Source organism: Microcaecilia unicolor, chromosome 2, assembly GCF_901765095.1.
Source record: "Microcaecilia unicolor chromosome 2, aMicUni1.1, whole genome shotgun sequence".
Classification (NCBI taxonomy): domain Eukaryota; kingdom Metazoa; phylum Chordata; class Amphibia; order Gymnophiona; family Siphonopidae; genus Microcaecilia; species Microcaecilia unicolor.
Genome location: NC_044032.1, coordinates 156,943,091 through 156,962,275, shown reverse-complemented (window position 1 = coordinate 156,962,275; position 19,185 = coordinate 156,943,091).

Sequence of the window (19,185 nt, the reverse complement as noted above, 5' to 3'; positions counted from 1 at the left end):
CCTATTCTCTGCTTCTGGTGCTGCTGCAACTTCTGTCATAGCATAATGGCCTGCTCTGGCCATGCTGTCATGGTCCCAGTGGGTTTTGTTAAGTCTGCGCACACACACATACACACACACACACACACACACACGAGAAGAGAATGGAAAAATGGTCCTCCTTTCTGGGACTTCATTACTTTTGGTGTCTCTGCCTGTTTGCAAACCTCTGGCCTGACATTTTATTCTGTTAGGCCCACATACAAAAACCAGAAAAGAAGAGTAACCTCTTTCCCAGACACTCTCTGCTTCTGCTGTCTTTGTCTCTATAGTTCCCTCTGAGGACAGGGTTGATGTAAGCAAAAATGTTCTGTTACATTACTCTGTGAATGCTACTTACTGTTATGCAATATGCCAATTCATTATAGAATGCATTAGAATATATATTTATTGAAATGGCAGCTTGTTACCAGTTCAATTTATACCTCAAATACAAAGAGCAAACCTTAAGATCATATATTCTTTCAATCAGAAGTCAACATAGTTTACAAAAGAATGGAATGACAGATAATTAAACACAGTTCTTTTTCACTTCCTGCTAATTTAGTTCAGTACTGGAGTTGGTGCTACCTTTCCTCAGATGTGGGGAGAAAGCTAGGACCCTTTAACCAGGGCCGGTCTTAGCAAGTGCGGGGCCCTGTGCAGACCAATTTGGTGGGGCCCCATCCTAGCCCCGCCCTAGCCCCACCCTAGCTCCATTGATAAGATTATTCCATTTTTAGAAATTTTTTTTATTTATGAAATTTCAAATAAAGACAAATGAAGTTAAACTTGTACAAAAAAACTGATTGAAATAATAAGCACAATGCTATCATGAAACCTCCCTCCCCAGAAGTGGAGTGGCCGAGCTGCGGGATCACCATGAATGATGCGGATGGTCGTCCGAGGCGAGCGGAGGTCGGAGCGGAGGCAGAGCGGGGCCCCCTTAGGCGCGGGGCCCTATGCGGCCGCCTAGGTCGCCTCTGCCTAAGCCCGGCCCTGCCTTTAACATCCCCCCCTCCACACCTGTGCAGTCTGCCTAATAGCCTCAGGATTCTGATGCCACACAGGGATCTGGGGCCACTGTGTGCTAGAGCTCAGCCTACTGCCTCAGCAATGAATCCCTAAGCAACTAACTGAAGAACCCTGGCAGGTGTGACACAGACTTCAAGAAGCTGTATATCCTTATCTGCTTATCAGTCAGCAGTGGTTTGAATAGGTGCAGCAGGAGATGAGCCATGAGCAAGCCTTGACTTAAACAAATGGAACCAAGCCTGAGCTCAAGCATAAGCTGGGACTTCTAGATGTCCACTTTCCCCAGACTAAGAAACTGACCTCCTCTATGCAGTCTTTCAAAATGACATGTGCTCAGAGATCTGTCAGTGTGTGAGCATTCACACATGTACAGCATAGAGGGAATTATATTTGTCACTGCCTGCCCTTCTTGCTCCACCCTGCTGCCCCCCATCCTGCCTAGGACTGCAGATAGTGTGGACAATACATTTTTAATGCAAAAGAAATAAATATCTTGGCTCCAGTGGGTTCTGTTAGGCCCACATATTAAAACAGAAAAAGTTAAAAACCCTACTCCTCAGCTGCTGTTGCTGCTCCTGCTGCCTGTATCACTGCCTCGCCTGCTTCAGGCCCTGCTGCTGCCCAGTCTATCTTGAATGAATAGGTTTTGAATTGGGACACATTTACGATTGAATTGGGACACAATCGTAAATGTGTCCCGTATACCCTGAAGCAGCCTTATAGTAGGCAAAATGCTGGCCGTCGTCGTTAATGGGACCTGACATATGATTTGGATATGCTCCATTTCAATTTAACTTTGAACATTTTGATATATTCTTTAAGATAATATTTTTCACGTATATAAAAATTTCAAAAGGTTTTGAGACTGCTGGATGAAAGGTTTTTATGCCTGTGAGGAACCCTGGTTAAATCTGAGAGAACAATTTGAGTTCTGGATTGGGGCTGAGGCTTTTCCTTTCATTCATTTAACACATAAACACATATGTCTGTCTATCTATCTATCTATCTATCTATCTATCTATCTATCTATCTATCTAATCTGCTGTTGTTATAAGTTTTTTGGTTCATACATTGTAGTTAGTTTTTTGGCATGATTTGTCATTGTTAACTACAGTTTCTTTTTGATTTTGAATATTTATTCTTGATTTGAATGGGGATTCCCAGGTTCTTAGCCCATTGCTCTAACCATTAAGTTACTCTTCCACTGCACTAGCAATACTTTGCACTAGGGCTGAAAATTTTAAGGAAGAAGTAGAAGTATTGAGCAATCATTTGGGGGGTAATGTTATAATAGGGTGTCTGGTTTAAGATGGGCAAGTATATGCTTACTTAAGTGCTGTATGTTGTAAAGACAAGTAGGCACATGGTTGTCTTTACAAAATACTAGTAGAGGAGTAGCCTAATGGTTAGAGCACCAGTCTTGACATCTTGTGATCTTGGGCAAGTCACTTAATCCTCCATTGCCTCAGATACAAAATTAGAATGTGAACCCTCCAGTGACAGAGAAATGCCCAGTGTACCTGAATGTAATTCACCTTGAGCTACTACTGAAAAGGTGTGAGAAAATCCAAATAAAATAATATAAGTGCTGGAAATCATGTTTAACATGCAGTCATGGACATTTACACCTCCCCTGGAGCAGGTGTAAATGTCTGCATCTGGACTGTACATAGATTAGCATATTTTATGATCTGTGCAAGTATTTGTGAACTACACCTATGCTTTGCCCATACTGTTATGGCTGTATTTAATAAGAGCCCATTTAAGTTTTTAATCAACATTTTAACATGAAAATGGTTTATAACATTTCCCTCTTTCTGATACGGGCTTATCCAGTAAAAGTGCATTGTTTTTGAACCTGGATTTCTGACTTCAGATAAGTCAGATAAATAAGCACGATCATCCCATGTGCATATCAAGAATATAATCTCGGGGAATGCATTTGTCATTATTCAACAACAGTAAACTGTACTCAGTCTTCTTCAAGCTTTCAATCAGTGCCTTTATTTGCAGCAATAGCATAAAAATTCAGGTAGTAAGTTCTGTTTTATAGTGGCACAAGGACAGCAGAGTAGTTTGAATGTCCATTTTCCTATGGTTCCTGTTCAGTTTACTTTCTCAGTTTAAAGTATAAAATGTTGCAACATCTGGTTTCTGGTGACATTTTTCATCTTCAAAATTTCACTGACTGTACAGCTGCATTTGTGATTTATATGATTATCTACCCTTGTCAGTTATTATATGGGGGAAAACTACCCATGCAGTACGTGTTCATTTGATTGAACATCTGAGCTACCTGAACACAAGGAAACTAGATGTTCCAGTGGATGATCACTGCCTATCTGGAGGTCATAGTTTTGATCGACTGCTAGGTCCATTTGGAGTCTAACTTATGCATGAGAAGGGAATTTAAAAAGGCAACTTTTTTGTGGAGCAATGATGAATTTACAAATTTAAGTCTTCAGTTTCTTTGAGTATAAATTGTAAATTTAAATGGAATATATTCTTAACAATATATATATTCCAGATATATTTGTATTCATTTTCTTTGTCCTTTTCAAAGAATTTATTGATGGATGTGCAGGGATGGTGAAAGACACAGAAACAGAGGCAAAGAGGTAATCAGAGACTCAGAGAGAAAAAAAATGAAGGACAGCAACAGCAGAGGAAAGCAAACAGGCAGCAGAGGCCATGCATCCTTAGACCTAGGCTTGCTGTACTGGGCCTGGCAGAGAGAAATAACATATAAATCCCTGGATGAAAAGGTAAAACCTAACATTCATTGTCAGACAGCAAGGTCTTATGCCATATCTGGTCATGTCAAACTGTTGAGGTCATTATATTACCATGCACTCAGAAGGCAATATTTTCAATCCATTTAACCAAGTACATAATAAGTACATAAGTATTGCCATACTGGGAAGACCAAAGGTCCATCGAGCCCAGCATCCTGTTTCCAACAGTGGCCAATCCATACTGTACCAGGATAAAATTGCCTGAAAATTTCCCTCCTCAGGGTGACTCACAAATATTTCTCTTTAGGGGTAGTCCTATGAAGAAGGTGCTAACATTTAGGCAACAAATATTGCCAAATACATGCATATACTTTTATATAAGTGTATAAATACCAATATTCTAGCTACATGCTATTCTGTAAAATGATGCATAGTTTGAAGGTGTGTGTACACATAGGTGGAGTCTGTGCAGAGTGTGGGCAGAGGTCACAGTTAGGCATGTAAAGCATATAATACTATAATTTATATACATTTTTAAGCAATCTAGATGTAAACATTTTACACCAGCTTTATGGCTGTTATGTTTGTATCTCAATTAAATGCACATATGTTACCTGTTACACTAGTACTTTTTTATTTCATTTACAGTCTGCCTATTAACTAAGCAGGTACCAATAAAATATTCACAATAAAATCAACAAACAAACCTACAACACAAACATTCTGTGCTGACTCTTTGGCCAGCCAGCAGCTTTCTCATCGACAATATGCTTGTACAAACAAATATGTTATTCTATCAAGGCAAGTACGTGCCTGCTTTTCTTTCTGGAATAGGCTCCAATTAGGCACCCTTTAGGTGTCTAAATGTAGATGCCCCTTTAAACAATTGCTCTGTTTATGTGCACTAATGTAGCTTATAAAATGCACTTGCACCTCACAACTTTTTGTAATCCCCATGATTGTGGCCATTTAAAACTGCATGCCCCCCTGGGTGATGCAGAATAATGATGTAACCGTGGAGATCACACCCAGGTCATGACCCCAAATATGGGTTTTGTGACCCCCATTTGGGGTCCTGATCCACACTTTGGGAAGTTTTGCTTTATAGAATACTACTGGGTATATATGCACTAAGACAGGAACATTTTGCCAGACATAGAGCTTGTGTTAACCCTGGATTTTATATAAAGTGACTAAAGTAACAGATGCAAATCAGCGCACATAGCTGATTTGTGCATGCAACTTAATTGATTAATGAGCTAATCATCACCAATAATTGGCTGCTAACAACCATTGGCGTTAATTGGCTTTAATTAGGAGTTACACACACATTATATTCTTTTTTTTAAAAATATTTTTATTAAGGTGCACAGCATATACATTACATGGAATCTTATCACCTCTATAACAAGTGCATCGCAGGCTTACAGATACATAATAGTGAATACAGGTTAAGGTACCGCACTACTTCAGATATCAAAGTACAGGCTCACAGAACCTGCTATACATTCTGTATCAACGATCCCACAGCCTTGTTATGTGCACAAAACAAATAAAAAATTCCTGAAAAATCATAAGCATGCATATCACCCTACTTTTATGTTGGTGCCCCCCACAAACATACATCACCTATTTACTGCCCTTCCCCCCTCCATCCCCTCCCCCTCCCCCACCCTCTTCTGGAGAAGGTTGAGAACCCGTGCATGACACCAGATACAGCTGCCATAAAGATCTATATGCCTGGCCACTTATTTGTCGAGATGCTTGTAGTCTCTCTGTTTCCCATTTAGCCATTTGTGCCATCTTTGATGTCCATTGCTGAACAGTCGGTGGTTCTTCTGCTACCCAATTCACCAATATAACTTTTCTAGCTGTCATTAATCCAACACACACAAAGCGCACCTGTGGGGGAGATAATCCCTGGTCAGACAAATGCGTCTCATCCCCCAGAAGTAGCTTCCTGTATGACCATTCCACCAACACATTTAACATACGCTCAACAGCCCCCAGCACCCCCCCAAAAGTATGCAATTTAATGCATTCCAAGAAAGTATAGACAAGTGTACCCACTCGCTGCTTACATCGCCCACAACTATCATCCTCCCACAGCCCCATCCTCTTCCCCTTTTCCCTAGTGATGAAAGCACCATGGAGCAGCTTAAACTGCATTTCTTGCAAGTTAGCACTTGGAGTAACCCTGAATGCTCCCACAAAATATTTTGATATCATGTCTGCCGTGATCTCCTCACCCAACTGCTCCCCCTTGTAACTCCTTTAGTACGTAATTTCAAGGGGGCATTCCTATAAGTTACACACATTTTTATAGAATATGCCCGATCTATGCCTAATTTAGGTGCCGACATTCATACCTGGTTTCATCAGGCATAGATGCAGGTGCTTTAAGTTAGGCGCGGATTAGTTGCGGATACCCTTTATAGAATAGCTCTTGATGCATACTTTTTTCCTACAGTGATTTTTTGAGTTTTAAGTGTGTACATCCAAGTTCCAATGAAATAGACATAACTTATAGTATTCTATAAGTTAGATATATAAATGTTTGCCTTGCCCATGCTCTATCCTCTTAGGGTGCATTCTTTGTGCTAGCATACTTTCAAAGGAAAACCACCCACTTGGCAAATTGCCCCCTCTGGTAGTACAATATAAGGTGCTTCTGGTCTGGATTTCCTTTGCCAGACAATTTTAAGAAATCAGCATTGAAAAAAGTGAATGTTCCTGCACACAGCCATTGTTAAAGGAAAAGGCCATTTTGATTAGCTCATTTATTTACAAAATTTAAAAAATTCATAACTCAATTTGATTCCCTTATCTACCAGAAATGTGGTGTGAGGGAGTGAGGGAGGTAGCAGCAGGTGTCCCTGAGAACACTCCCCTACTAAGGTTGCAGTTTAGCCACCTTATGGCAGGTGGCACCAACCTACCACATCAGAGACTAAGTCAGAGGGGCGGGGCTCAGGCCAAGAGGTGATTAATTGCCCTGGAGCAGAATGGATCATGGAGGCCCCAAGGGAGAAGGTCTTCAGGAGGAGCTTGAGGAATGATCCTCTCAAGGACTTCTGGCTTGGCTGCGGTACCTAAGGGGAGATCTGGGGAACAGAAGTGGCCCTAGCTCAGACTCTAATATTCTTGTATGATAAGAAGTCTTAAGTCTATGCCTCTAGGGACTCCAAGGTTGTGTGATCACAAGTGAGGTAACTAAAGCCTGCCAAGGTAGGCTAATTATCCCTTGGCTATTGGAACTGTGGTTATGATTAAGGAAGTTATTGAATATTGAAGAGTGTAGTCAAGCCAGGGTCAGGCTACTGGAATTAGGACTGTGTTTGAGACACTTTATTGGAAGTACCAACCCTGTGAGGAAGCAGGGCTGATTATTCTCCTTGCATATACATAAATAAAGGTATTTTAACTTCCTACCTATAACCTGTACATATGTGCCACATGTGTGAGGTCCTGCAGCCAGCTGTAAGCCACACTATCACATGTGAGAATAGCTGAAGCATTTCCAATTTCCAAAGGAACTTTTTGTTTTCAACGGATAAAGGAAGAATAACTTTGCCTTTAAGTTCCGCCTTCACCACATCTCCGACACGCCCCCGTCAACTTTACCCGTTTCCACGACGGGTTGCAGTTGGAAACACCCAAAATCGGCTTTCGATTATACCAATTTGGGTGCCCACGGGAGAAAGACGCCCATCTCCCGATTTGGGTCGCAATATGGGCGTTTTTCTCTTTCGATTATAAGCAGGCTAGTGTGTTCCGAGGACTGGGTTGAGAACTCCTGATCTGATGCTTTGATTAGATGTTCATACTTTATTGCTATATTTTGCCTATGCCCATGTGCTCTCATCCTCCAGGATCCAACTGAAAACAAGACTTACCGATACTCTGACTTTCTAGAGCAACACACTTAAAAAAAAATGTGAGAATGAACATGCAACAACATTTTTAAAGCCATGAACTTTGGTATAACAGCATGTCTGAAAAGTTTGCCTTCTGTCGAACTAAAGGTGTGTATAGTCTTCTGTAACATGCTTCAGCTGGTATAAAAAGAGGCATTGCCGATTATGTATTATAGCCAATACTGGACTAATTTTACCCCCCTTACTACTGAAGAAGTCATCATAACCATATCAATATAAAAAAAATACAGAAAGAATCAAATTCTTGACATGAAAAGTAAAAGCTAAAAATTTAAGTAAAAGGAATCAGCCATATGTTGGTGTTTTAAGGAAAGAGAACAAAACACTTATCTGAGATATCTCGATCAGCTGTTGTTGGAATTTAGGCTGTAAGGAAAAAAATAACATGTATTAGTAATATTGCTGATTATTGGGGGTTCATACTTCATTAATTTAGAACAAATGTGTTTTCTGAATGTTCAGTATACTTAAAAGTCATTTTTGTTTCCAAATAAAGCAAAGTGTAAATTGCTTATCATCCTGTGTTTGGTTCCATTAAATTCTGGGAAATAAACATCAAAATCCTAACATTAGTTTAAATTCCTCTCCCATCCTCTGAAGGTGGGCGAAGTGGTTAGTGAATTTTACACCCTCCTGCTCGGGAGTTTACTTGTAGGGTACCTCAGAGTGCATAAAATCTGCATTTTACCGAGAGTCTGGTAAAATCCCGAGGTTCACAGAGAGGGTGCATTACAACAGCTTCAGGTATTTTAGGCATTCTTAACAAAGCAGGAAACAAATCTGAGTAGCCTTGTGGTTAGTATAGTGGAGTGAAACCCAAGGGACCCCTAGTTGAAATTCCAGTTCTGCTTTTTTTAATTTAAATTGTGAGCCCTCCAGGAACAGGAACATACCTACTGTACCTAAATATATAAGCTACTGGAGAGTCCTGGGCTGGAAGTTTCGTTGAGCCCTGATGATAGAGTGCCTCCCCCTCCTCCTCAGCCATGTGGAACTAGCTCTCTAAAGATGGAGTCTCCGAATCTGAGTTCCGAAGTGGTCACAGGAGCAGGAAGCAAGAGGTGCGATTAGATCAAGCGGAAGCTATGTTAACCACGGCGATCGAAACAGCGATGATGGAGGAAAATGCCTCAATCTTGGCAGGTGTTGCTGTACAACAAACAGAGGTAGAAACTATTTCAATTACAATATTACAGACAATTAAACCTCCCGAAGTGACATTAGATAGTCTTTGGACATTGATTGTTGATTTGGGGAAGGCGTTAGTTCCCCAGATTCAGAAGATAAAACAAGATTTTGGACAGGTAGAGGAGAAAGTTAAACTATTGAATTCGCAAATCCAAAAGCAAGAGAAAGATATTCAACAAGTGCAAGAAGTACAAAATATCATGCTTAAAGATTTAACAAATTTAAGGCGTAAGACAGAAATTTTGGAGAACTACTCTAGAAGTAACAATTTACGATTTATAAATTTTCCTTATCTATTTTCTGTGGCTTCAAGAGAGATGTTAAAATCTTACTTTAAAGAAATTATTCAGATAGGGGAGGAAAATATTCCCCCCTTTGCTCATGTTTACTATCTACCTCCCAGGAATTTACCAATACAGGAAAATCAACCCTTAGATGTAACGAGCTTATTGGAAACTTCAGATATTGAACAAATATTACCAGCAACTTTGGTAGCGATGGTAGCCTTAATGCTGGATAAAATATGGATGCTAAAAATGTTTCATAAAAATTGAGAAAAACTATTTAAGGGACTAAAGATCTCTGTTTATCCAGATGTCTTGAGGGAGACTCAAATACGCCGGAAAAGATTTCTTCAAAAGAAACAAGAAATGATTCATGTGGGAGCAACTTTCTTTCTTAAATTTCCTTGCAAATGTTTAGTTAACTATCACTCTGATAAATTTGTATTTTATGATCCCTCCCAACTTGAGTCATTTATTACAGCGAGAAGGGTAGTTGGAGTAGAAGCTCCAATAATAAGTAGCTCTTCAAATATTATATATAGGATCAAGCGCATGACCGTTAACTCTCTTAATTATATATTGTTTATTCTTCAACGTATGAGATTTTGAACTCCGATTAGTGGACTTATGTTTGGTTAATAGAGAAAAGATATATGTTTTATTATAATTTCTAGAGATGTTAAACAAGATTCTAATTAACCAGTTTTCTGGACAAGTTTGAAATGCTTGTATATATTTGAAAATTCAATTAAAAAAAAAATATATATAAGCTACCTGCAAGCCTAAAGGATATAGAAGTGGTGTACATTCAGGTACAGTAGGTATTTTCCTGTTCCTGGAAGGCTCACAATTACAAAATAAAAATGTTAACGTGGGATTTGAAACTGAGTCCCTTGGTTCATAATCCACTGCACCAACCACTAGGCTGCCCCTCTGCTCTGCAAGGATGTTTGTGTGGCCAATTTTAAAGAATGCTGCCATTCAGACATCTGTCTCCCTTGTTTTACCTGTTCATAATTTGGATGTTCCAGTTTGTAAAACGGATGTTCATGCTGGACGTTTCTAGGGTATGGACGTCCATCTCACATATTTTCGAACACGAAATCTTGACCTATTTTCTGATTGAAAATACATGTGAGTTGGACGTCATTTCGAAAATGCTCTTCTTTATATATCTCCTTCCATATAAAATCACGTGGAGGGTCATTTTTGAAAGGTCGTCCAAGTATGAATGAGGACGCCCTCACAAAGTCGGCCAAAATCAGGCAGGTATAATGGAAAATTAGTATGGACGTCCTTAGACATTCCATTATCGCAGTTGAAAACGCCCAAATCAGGGACGCCCAAAGTATAGGAAAAAGGACGCCCTTAGACGTTCCATTATCGCAATTGAAAACACCCAAATCAGGGATGCCCAAAGTATAGGAAAAATACTGCAAAGATGTCCTTAAAACATTCAATGTATAAAGTACAGTAACAAGGATGCGTTTCTCACAGAATTGCCGAAGGACGTCCATCTTACTAGGCCCACTGAAGGACAGTGGCCCTGTAACAGGGACGTCCTTCGGCTGTTCTATGAGAAAGACGTCCTTATTACTATACTTTGGACTTCTTTGCATGTAGTTGCAGACAGCCAGATACGGAAAATATAAAGAACATTCATAAGTGTAAAATAAAGGAACAAGGACATGTGTCTCAGAGAACTGCCGAAGGACGTCCATCTTGCAAGGGCCACTGAAGGACAGCGGGCCTGTAAGAGGGACGTCCTTCGGCAGCTAAGGGAAATATAAGAAACATACATATTTTATTGTGTATATATGAAGAGGTTCGCACACTTGATAATGATTCAGATAAGAAAGACTCCGCATGTGTGAACACGTACTCATACAAATAAGGCCCCGCACACATGACAACGGTCCATGCACGTCATGGACGTCCATACGACATGGTCATCCACGTGCTGACTCATCGTCCATATATGGAAGTGTGCATGCAAGGATGTCCATCACGCATGGGTGTCCATATAAGGCGATGCACGCTTTCCAACGCTTGTTCACTGAGAAACATGGCGCTGCGATGAGCCTACAAATAGGTGGGAAAATGTGGAATATAAATGTAATAAAATAAAATACATAGAAGAATTTAAAGGTAATGTGTTAAACTAGGACTCATGAGTTTTTGAATGTTTATATCTTTATGGGGGAAGGGACATATTAGGGTGGAAACTGCCAGCTTTTAGATAGTCTTCTATTTTATTAAATTCATATTGCCAGTAAATCAAGGCATCTTATGGGGATCATTTGAATAAACATATATGTAAATACTTGGCTAAGCAGTATGGGATCTAACTATTATCTAGAGGAGGGAATACTATGCGGCCAGCCAGCAGGGGAAACCGATGATCCACAACCAAGCAGTATAAACTTGATAAGCAAGAAATAGAAGACATTTTGTATTCTGATGAACACTGTAGTCTAGCAGCTGCATGCAGGCACACACTTATTCTACAAATATTATGACATGTTATTTATAAGAAAAATGAAAATAATGGAAACAACAGAATCATGTCCTTAGGATCTGATTTTCTTATCTATTTCAACCAGATATCTTTTGCCCAAAATGTGTACTATACAAGATGGTACTGTCAGTGAAACCTATTGTACTTAATTTATCCAGAACATTCTCATGATTTACAATGTTGATTCACTTAAGTTCTGATATGCTAAGCTTAGACACACTGATAGAAAAGCTTTACCAAATCAGGTCCTTAAACCTAAATATACAGCACAGGTGCCAGTCTGTTCTCTTTTACAGTAGTTATATGCTGAGTTTATCATTATCGTTTTGGTGGAACTGACTTTTCTAAAGTAAATTGAAAGAGTGACAGTATGTTGTTTCCTCTATAATTTGTTTTTATTTATATATAATATTTTTCTACTAACTTGATTGCTTCTAACAGAAAAAGAAATTGGACGCAAATTTGCAAGTTAAATTACATGAAGCACCAGAATCTGCAGAAAATGGTTCTTTGATGTCATATTTTTATATGGAATGGAAGAACTATATCATTCAAAATGTAGCTTCTTATCCCTGATAGACTAGTATCTAAACCAGTATGCATCATAAGGTGAAGGGACATACATGCATTGATGATGCAATGAAGAATGTCCAGCATAATAAATGGGTGCAGACTATTACTAAGAAAGTTCCATCTCATAACGACGAAACTAGTGCCAAGAAAATTCAAATCAATTATTAAATCAAAATGGGTATTTATGTTAAGGTTAAGGCCTGGACTTATTGTGGAATATACAAAGCATGTCTGGTTGTGATCAGTGATATGGTTTAGACTATCAAAAAACCGTACTCACCGATAATGAAAATGACAACTCTCAAACAAGTGAAGGGCAATTCTATAACTTAGGTTCTCACATTTATGTGCATGCTACATTTGCAAATGTTTAGAATACTAGCAATTATGCATGTATATGGAATACATTGCCAGAGAATATGGTAAAACCAGTTAGTTTAGCAGGGTTTAAAAAAGATTTAGACAATGTCCTAAAAGACCATAAGCCATTATTAAAATGGATTTGTTAAAATCCACTGCTTATTTCTAGGATAAGCAGCATAACATCTGTTTTACTATTCTGGGATCTTGCCTGGTACTTGTGACCTGGATTGGCCACTGTTGGAAACAAGATATTGGGCTTGATGGACATTCAGTCTGTCCCAGAATGGCAACACTTATGTTCTTATGTTCACTTGCCCGCCTAAAAGCTAGCAGGGTGCCTAAGCACTATTCTGCACAGTGAGTATTTGCAAGGGGACGTACACAGGGGAGAGGTTCCTAGTTGTGCACATCCCTGCTTGTTCTTGGGTACTTGCACTTACAGCAGCTTTATGGCTGGTATAACTGCAGGTGCTGAAAACTTAGGCCTGCCAATAAGGGGGAATGGGATTTGATATACTGCCTTTCTGAGATAACAATTTTTATATGATGCATGCAAGTACTTGTTTTATACCCATAGCAATGGAGGGTTGTGTGACTTTCCCAGATTCACTGGAAGCTGCAGTGGGAATTGAACCTAGTACCCCAGGTTCTTAGACCACTGCTCTAACCATTAGGCTACTCCTTCACTTCAATACTAGATTATGCTAGCAATCTACAATGGAACCTGAGTGCCCAGGTTCCATTATAGAATAGATACCTACCACATAGCTTTGGGATGCCTAAATGGAAGCACCCAGTTATAGAATCATTCCCTTACTGGACTTAGCAAATGTAGAAAATCTAACCATTAGACTATTTGAACTAAAATCAACATATTGTCTTGAAGAGCTATTGAAGAGGTTTATATCCCACAAGTATAAGGCACTTATGAAGAAGAGAAGATGACAGATGTTTACAAGCTCAGAAAGGTAATCAATGAATTAAATCAATCAAAATGTGCATGCTACATGACATTAGATCAAACATTATGCAAAAAAGTGCATAATCAGATCAATGCATCAGTACTGACAACTTGAAGAAAACACACATCTATTTATTTATGTTGATGACATGTTAGTAGGAAAAAATGACACATTTCTAGATAAAGCAAAGCATTTTTTAGAGACCAAAGACTGAACTAGAAAATTGACACAGAAAGAAAAATGTGGACAAGAAATAATTGTTAATCAAGCAAAAGAGCTATTTTGAATAAATCCTAAAATATATGGGTGACTTTAAGCCGGTATCAATATCCACTAAGCAAACTATTAAAAGGATAAAGATCTACCAGACTCCTATTGGAAATTTGATACATCTTGCATGGCTTACAAGACCAGATAATGTAGTTGGCAATTCATTATTGGAACTGTTTCTATACTTAAGTACATAAGTATTGCCATACTGGGACAGTCCGTCAAGCCCAGTATCCTGTTTCCAACAGTGGCCAATCCAGGCCACAAATACCTGGTAAGATCCCAAAAAAGTACAAAATATTTTGTGCTGCTTATCCCAGAAATAAGCAGTGGATTTTCCCTGAGTCCATTACTTGTTATGCATCCGAACATTGATAAATCAGCACATCATTTCCCTGATACCTTCAAGGAACAAAAGATATTTTCTGTTATGAAACTTCTGGAGAAGCAATTATTGGTTATTTCGATGCAAGTTGAAACTATTGGGTTCAGGATGGAAAATCTACCAGAGGTTATGTATACAAGCTATCAGAAATTGCAATTAGCTAGAAAGCTGTCAAAACAACAGATGGTGATTATATATGTAGGAAACTGAAATTGTTTCCCTATGTAAAACTATCAAAGAAGGAAGGTGATTAACTAAAATCCTGAGAGAACTCAAATGTAACAAGTTTTGCAAGGATCCAGTCAACATGAAGTCTAATTGCCAATATGAAAGGAAGCTAGGAAAGTACAACTCAACCTCACCAAACAAAACATATTGAGGGCAATGCTTAGAGGGCCAAGTGTGCATAAAAAGATAATCCACAAATATCCATATAATTGTATGTAAACGTTTTAGCCAATTTCTCCATATAAGTTAACTTTTATACCCAGTCCTAAAGCATATAAACTTAGGATTTCTGTTTCTTCAGTGCACTTACATAGATAAATTCTTCTTGCTGGAGGCTGAATGATGGCATTTTTCAGATAAATTTAAGCCCTGCTTCTTGGATGGACAAATTTGGGTTGGACACCAAACTTTATGGACCAGGAAACTGAAAGAAAAGCACTCCCATTGGTATGATTCATTACAGATGAAGCAAAACAGGAAAGTTTCAATTGAGCTACATTCCTACAGAAGACATGATTTCTGATGCATGGTGAAAACCATAAAAAAAAAGCAAAAATCAGTTCTTTGTGCAAGGATTTGGACTCATGAAAGAAGGTGACCTCATTAATGGCAGACACAAGAGTGGGAGGATTTTAGAAGTTGTTTCATGTGGCAGTGCTGGACTGTGTTTAGCTAATTAATACTACTTTTTTTGAATTATTAGGACCTCTGTACCATTTACTCTGAGTTTCTGGAACTCACAACTGAATGAGTTCAGGGCTCTTATTGATTTTCTGAAATATCATAACAATTAAAAACATATCTGTTTTCCTAGGCTTGGGGGGGTCGGGAATAATTCTATAAAAGATAGGAACAAGTGCACTCCTAGGAAAAGCAGATAGGCACTGAAACAACAGGAATATGTGCGCTTATGTACAACATGGCACATACAAGTACACACTATTAAAAGGTACAAGACCAGAAGGCATATACGTATTTATTTATTTAAAAGTATTTCTATCCCACCTATCAGAAATCTAAGTGGATTAGAAATAATAATATACACATATGGGGAAATTCTATATGTTCTGTCCCCATTTGCATGGAGGCAGATGGTGGGGTTGTATCATAGGACTATAGGACTACAAATCCCTGTAGTCTTGTAGTTCCCTGTAATAGGCTCTTCCAGAGCACATGACCAGTTCCCTGGGTCTTAAATGACTCTTTCTATTGGTTTGCCTTGTTCTTTTTGTAAGATGGGCAAGTAGGCTACCCTGCTCCCCAGCTGTCTCTTCCCTTGGGGCTGTAAGAAATTGCAGTCCACTGATCTTGCTTTGCATGCTTTTAAGACCACTATAATTCCATCCAGATTTTCACCTATTCCATTCCATTCCTACCACCCTTGCACAAATATCAACAACATTACCATTCAGCATGTGGTGAATCCTCTTCCAGCCTCTTGTACCTAGGGAGTACTGGTTGAGAAAAGTAGATTGTGCTGGAGCAAAAACACATAGTAAAAGTTTTTTTTAGTTATATTAAAAGCTAGAAGCTGGCAAAAGAATCAGTTAGACTGTTAGGGGTAAAAGGGGCATTCAGGTAAGAGAAGGCTATGGCAGAGAGATTAAATGAATGTTTTGCTTCGGTCTTCACCGAGGAAGATGTGGGAGAGACACTGGTGCCAGAAATGGTATTCAATGCTGACACGTCAGAGAAACTGAATCAAATCTCTGTAAACCTAGAAGATGTAATGGGGCAATTTGACAAATTGAAGAATAGCAAATTATCTGGACAGGATGCTATACATCCCAGAGTAGTTATAGAATTGAAATATGAACTTTCATAACTATTGTTAGTAATATGTAATTTATCTTTAAAATCAAGCGTGGTACTGGAAGATTGGAGGGTGGCCAATGTAACTTTGATTTTTAAAAAGGGTTCCAGAGGTGATCTGCTATGGATACTGATTTGAATAAAAATATGATGTCTCTTTTGACCTGGAGCATTGATTGGTGCATTTTGCCGCTGTTTGGCATGTCAGTGCATGGTCAGTCTTTATTCAACCTCAAACTATCAACATCTCTGCCCTAACTAAACTCTCTACTGCCTCTTTCCCACTCATTCTGCTCCTTTTTGCTCTCTCCCAAACATTTCCACCACTAAAACCATCAGTGCCTATTACAACATTATTCTTTAGAGGAAATAAATTCTTGTAATTTTTCTGGGTCAAAGAAAATATATGATATAGAATCAATAGTAATAAGACATTTACAGGGAAACCTCAACTGAAAGGTTCCACCTAAACGGAGAACTCTTTCTTTTAATAACAGGAAAACTTTTCTTCTTCTCTGGGTGTCCTTGGAAAAGTCTGGAAAAATCTGTATTTTTGACCCAAGAAAAGTGGAGTTCATATGGCGAAAATAAAGTCTCAGGATGTTATTACAATCTGTTTGCAGAGCAAATGTAACAAGCAGTGTGGTTCTCTCAGTTATGACCTCCATAGAACTTTCTAGAAAGTCAGTTAAGTTTGTAGCAGCTTGAGGATTTTGAGGAATATCACCCCTTCTTGCACCAGAAATATATTGTACTCTAATAATAGGAGGGAATCCCTCAGAGGGGACTCCCAATATCTCATGCACATATTTCCTCAACATTTCCAGTGCTGGGATGAGTGGAGATTTTGGAAAGTTAAGAAAACGTAAGTTATTAATACGAATTTGGTTTTCAAGGAAATCTATTTTACGCTGCTGAAAATTAGAACTTTTCATCAACATTTCTGTTGAAGATTTCACAGCTTTAAAGTCATTGTCCAAAACATTCATTTTAGTTGTATGCTCTGCAACTTTAAGAGAGATATCTATTTGAGTTTGCTTTACCTCTGCCAGTTCTCCCGTTAGGATTCGGGCAATCTGTTGTACGTTGGAATTTAGGCCTTGTATCGCTTCCCATAAAACTTCTAGGGTGATAGCTGTAGGTCTTTTCAAATCTCCCAGCACTACAGAGGGCACGCTCAGATTCACTGCAGGCAATACACTCACCTGCAACGGTGTTCCTTCTGGCGTTGAGGAAGCAGCGGGGTCTCCGCAAATGAACGCAGGGGACCGACTTCCGGATACCTCGCTCCGTTCCACCACTGAATCCTGCCTCTCTCCTGGCCTTGGGGTACAGCCATTGGGGGAGGACTCAACGAGACTCCCTCGGTGCTCAGGTCAATAAGGTTACCCGGACCACCCGTAGCGAGACCGCCAGCTCCCGTCATCAGCAATCCCACTTCTGCCAGAGTCATCTGCCGTAACGGAGCTGGTTCCACCCTGCGTGCGGAGACAAGTGCACTGGGTTTGCCCTTTCGCTTCCCCATAACGGTAAGCGAATCTCCGTGTGCAAGTTTCAATGGAGAAAGGAGAGAGCTAGACGCACGTCCGCTCACCTAGACGCCATCTTGGATCTCCCCCATCTGTCTTTCTAGAATCCCCTTTACAGCCTTTCTCTCTCTGCTCCTTCACTCTTTCCCTCCAAAGATCTTCCTCTCCATCACTCTCTGTGCTACTGCTAGCTTATGTGTTTGATGTGTAAGAGAGAGAGTCTTACTGGGTGTGTCTCTCTGCCACTGCTTGTCTGTGTGTGTGCGCAGACTTGTGAATATGGACACATGCATGAATGCGTGTGTGTGTGTATATCCCTGTGCCATAGCTTGTGGTGGGTATGAGCTGGTAGCAGGTACTAGGTGCTGTGGCAGAGAATACTGGGTGATTGATGGTGGGTGCTAGTCATGGTAGGTGTTGCTGGTGGTTGAAGATAAATGCTGGTGGTGGGCAGTGGGTACTGCTGGTGGTGGATGCTGGTGGTGGTGAAAAGTATGAGTGGAAGCAAACTATTGTTCCTGTGAGCACTGGCTCAATGAGCATATACAAGCTCAGAGCAGCATTCATGGTCATGACAGAAGAGTTATATTTGCAGAGGTTCAGGTTTGATAAGGAGACATAATCTGTGTTTCACCAAAAGGCTTTCTCAGGGGGAAATGGGGAAACATAGTTTTCTGAAAAATAAAAAATAATGAAATGAATGAAACAATATTGAGAACTGTATATATATATATATATATATATATATATATATATATATATATATATATAAAGCAGTTTTTAAATCAAAATATTTATATCGATCTTATCATAAGTACATAAGTAATGCCATACTGGGAAAAGACCAAAGGTCCATCGAGCCCAGCATCCTGTCCCCCGACAATGGCCAATTCAGGTCAAGGGCACCTGGAAAGCTACCCAAACAAACAAACATTTTATACGTTATTCCCGAAATTGTGGATTTTTCCCAAGTCCATTTAGTAACGGTCTATGGACTTGTCCTTTAGGAAACTGTCCAACCCCTTTTTAAACTCTGCCAAGCTTACCGCCTTCACTACATTCTCCAGCAACAAATTCCAGAGTTTAATTACGCGTTGGGTGGAGAAAAGTTTTCTCCTATTTGTTTTAAATTTACTACACTGTAGTTTCATCGCATGCCCCCTAGTCCTAGTATTTTTGGAAAGCGTGAACAGATGCTTCACATCCACCTGTTCCACTCCACTCCACTCATTATTTTATATACCTCAATTTTATCAAAAAAGCACAGGAGGGACCTCAATTCAGCTTGTCTACTTCTTTTTCAACTGACAAGCCATTGACTATTTAAACTTCCCTTTCTAATAACAC